At 41.2% G+C, this 4,079-nt stretch overlaps 1 non-coding gene across 1 annotated transcript; it reads right to left on the bottom strand.

The window, feature by feature from the left end:
• Window positions 1–3,314: 3,314 nt before the first annotated feature.
• TRNAR-CCU (transfer RNA arginine (anticodon CCU)) lies at window positions 3,315–3,387 on the bottom strand. The gene has a single exon. It is a non-coding gene; the product is annotated as a tRNA-Arg (tRNA).
• Window positions 3,388–4,079: the final 692 nt, after the last annotated feature.

The raw sequence follows: 4,079 nt of genomic DNA, 5'->3' as shown, positions 1-4,079 counted from the left end.
GGATCTATATGCAAAACCGAAACAGACTCACAGATACAGAAAAAAAAAAAAAAAACCTAGTGGTTACCAAAGGGGAGAAGGAAGTGGGGAGGGCCAAATTAGGGGTATGGGATTGACAGATACAAGCTACTATATATAAAATAGATAAGCAACAAGGATATACTGTATAGCACAGTGAACTATACCCAGTATCTTAAAACAACCTATGATGGAATATAATCTGTAAAAACACTGAATCACTATGCTGTACACCTGCAACTAACACAATATTGTAAATCAACTATACTTCAATTTTAAAAAAAGAAAAAATGAATACAAAGAACTTTCATTTAAATAAAATAGCCAAGACTATACAAACATGTAGAGGAAGAAATGTAGAGAATAATTAGAATTAGGTGGGGTTTTCCACCCATTATAAAGTAAATTTTGCACTCATTCTTCATTCCACTTTGGAGGCTCAAGTCAGAATTAAAATAGAGTCAATTTGTTGTTGGTCATTTTACATTAGCTCTTTGTTGTTACTATAAGAATAATACATTCTCATGAGGAAAAAATTAAAAGTCTGGTGAAGGATGGAGAGGGGACAGTAAAAGTGGATGCCACACAAATCCAGGGTAGAATATTCAGTGGTGGAATTGAATCGAATTATATCATTTGGAAGCCCCAGAACAACATTTCTCCTCCTACTTCTCTATACTTCAGGTACAGTAATCCACCCCCATCACCTGGGACTGAGACGGAAATAGGAACAAAGTGATAAGGTGACTTTCTCACAGTCTCACACATCAGTTGGCTTCAAAAATCAGACTAGTGTAATAAGAGTCAGCTTGATTTCCAGACAAAAGGATTTGAACATCCTCGGTTCACCACCGAAAGCCTTGGCCCTTCTGAAATCACTCATCACAAATTCCAGACATAACCTGCTGGAATTTGTCAGTGAGAATGAAGGTTGCAGCAAGAGCCAGGCTAGTCAACGGGGATGCCAAGTTCATTTTCGTTCATTGTTTCTGCATTCCAGGCACTCTGCTAAGCACTTTATGTGCATTTTCTCATGTAATCCCCAAGGACCTACTTGATGAATCTGGGAAAGGAAATTGAGACTGGGAGGCTCAGCAGTTTCTGGGCTCTTACTTTTCCAGGGAGAGTTCTCAAGTTGTAAGATTACCATTTGGGGGCTTAACGTGGAACATTCTGGATTGTCTCCACTTTTCCAATGAAAACAATGCTGCAGTGAAGACTTGCAGACGTGGTCTTGCTCGTTCCGCTGCTTTGAACCATACTGTTGAGTCGTATTTCTGGGGTTCCGTATAGGCGCCCCTGACTCAGACTAGTGATAGAGCAACCACCAAGCTCCAGCAAGACCCAGACCAAGAATTCTGCGCGGCGGGGCGGTGCCTCCTCCCGGGAGGCGTGTCTGTAGCTTTATTAAAATAATTTTTGTTCTGCAGGAGAGCTGCAGAGATGGTACATCGTTTCCATATGCCCTTCACCCAGATGCCTCTAAAGGATCTTACATAACCAGGGACATTTATCAAAACTAAGAAATTAACATTGATAATGGGTGCTGTTCACTAAGCAGCCTACAATCCTCATCTATATCCAGATTTCCCGTTTCCCACTAATAACACTTTTTCTGTTCCAGGAGTACTGGCTTTGGCATCCAGGATGCTGCTCCTTGGTCTCCTCCAGTCTCTGACAGATTCTCAGTCTTTCCTTGTCTTTCATGACCTTGACACTTTTGAATAGTACCGGTCAGGTATTTTGTAAATGTCTCATAATTTGGGTTTGTCTGGTGTTTTCTCCTATCAGACTGAGGTCATGGTTTTTAAGGAAGGATTAAGTGCCCCTCTCATCACCTCTCAGCATGACTTTACTACCTTGATCTTTTGTTTAAGGCAGTTTGTCATGTTCTCCTCTGTAAAGTTGCCATTTTTCACTTTCCACAGTCTGTTAGAAGCAAGTCACTAAGCCTAGCCTGCACTCAAGGGGAGGGAAAATGAACTTCCCCTCTTGGAGGGAGGAGTATCAGAGGATTCGGAGGCAACTGTTAAAACTACCACAACAGACCTACTAGAGAATGGACTTGAGGATATGGGGAGGGGGAAGGGTAAGCTGTGACAAAGTGAAAGAGCGGCATGGACATATATACACTACCAAACGTAAGGTAGATAGCTAGTGGGAAGCAGCCGCATAGCACAGGGAGATCAGCTCGGTGCTTTGTGACCGCCTGGAGGGGTGGGATAGGGAGGGTGGGAGGGAGACGCAAAAAAAAAAAAACAAAAAAAACAAAAAAAAACTACCACAATATTTAATAATCATTTTGGGAGAGATACTTGGAGGCTATGCTAATAAGCTGCTTCTCTTGAACTTTTCTCTTTTAATGATTTTATCATTCATTAGTGGATGTCCTTTATTACTTGGAATTCCTCTGTAAGGAAGTCTTGTCCTTTCGTCAGTCATCTGTTTATGGCAGGGTGGATGGCTGGCTTTTGTGTCCTTTGGCATGCTCCCATTCTTTTTTTTTTTTTTTAAAGTACTTCCTTACATTCTTATATAAACAATGCTCCAGGCTCATCTTTACTCTCTCTATACCAGTTCTAGAGTCAGACATTTCACCAAGGATCATTGGTTCCATTTATTGGTGAATACTATTAGAAATCGAGATCTGGGTGCTGGATGTGCTCGTTGCTCCTGGACTTGGTCACTGCAGGCCCTCTCAGTGGACAGAGCTAGGGGACCTGGGTGTCCACCAGCCTATGTGTGTACAAGTAGTACGTCCAGGTATGTTCACATAAACAGGAATTCTTCCCGCTATCTCTGACACCAATCCAACACCACAAGGTTCATTCTAACATGCACCTCTTGCTTATTTTTAACTGCAAATTTTTCTAACACAAACCTGGTTCTCATTACTGTAGTTTCAGAATTGCTGCACCACACCCCTGTGAAATTTAGCGATTTGCGTAGTTCTTTTTGTCTTCAGTCTTACAGAATCCAGTCAGAACACCATTTTTCAAAGTTATGTGGGTCAGCCCCTTTCTTATCCATCCCTTTCAGTGAGTTTATCATATATTTATAAGTTAGGTTCATTTATCATTCTTCATTCCAAACTAGAATTCCTCCAAAATCCTGGTTGATTTTATTTTTATTTATTTGAGATGGATGGGACTAATATTTTCTTTTTTTCTTTAGGCTGTGTGAGCTCTTCGTTGCTGCAGATGCAAGGGCTTCTCTAGTTGCGGCCCACAGGCTCTAGAGCGTGTGGGCTCAGTAGTTGTGGCATGTGGGCTTAGCTGCAGTACGTGGGATCTTAGTTCCCCGACCAGGGATCGAACCCGGGCCCCCTGCATTAGGAGCACAAAGTCTTAACCACTGGACCACCAGGGAAGCCCCCCTGGTTGATTTGATTTTAATGTGCACACAAAGTCACTCTCTACAGTGTACAGTCCTGTGGGTTTTGACAACTGCATACATGGATGCACCACCACAGTGCCATAGAAAAGAGCTTCCAGCTAAAAATTCCTTCGTGTGACCCTTTCAGAGTCAACCCCTTTGCCCACCAGCAGTGAATGCCAGTTTCTGCTGCTCTGCATCTTCATCAGTACTTGGTACTATCAACTTTTTTAAATTTAAGGCACTCTAACAGGTGTGTAGTGATAGGTCATCATGATTTTAATTTACTCTACAAATAATATGGAGCATCTTTTCATAATATAATATTTCTAACACTATGAATAGAGTTGCGAAAATATTCACGTAATTTGCCTATTTTTTAAACTTGGGCTATTTTTAAAATAAGGGTTTGTTATTCTGGATACGAGTTCTTTAATGAGATATGTGATTTGCAATATTTTCTCCCAGTTTTAATTTATCTTTTCATTCTCTTAATTGTATCTTTCACAGAGCAGAAATTTTTAATACTGATAAAGTCCAACTTAGCTATTTTTTTTTCCTCTTATGGATTGTGCTTTTGAGGTTATCATCTAAAAATTCACTTCCACGGCTTCCCTGGTGGTGCAGTGGTTAAGAATCCACCTGCCAATGCAGGGGACACGGGTTCGATCCCTAGTCCGGGAAGA

Source organism: Mesoplodon densirostris, chromosome 1 (assembly GCF_025265405.1).
Source record: "Mesoplodon densirostris isolate mMesDen1 chromosome 1, mMesDen1 primary haplotype, whole genome shotgun sequence".
NCBI classification, from domain to species: Eukaryota; Metazoa; Chordata; class Mammalia; order Artiodactyla; family Ziphiidae; genus Mesoplodon; species Mesoplodon densirostris.
Note: the sequence above shows the minus strand (reverse complement) of the source record. Positions and strands in the feature narration are given on the sequence as shown.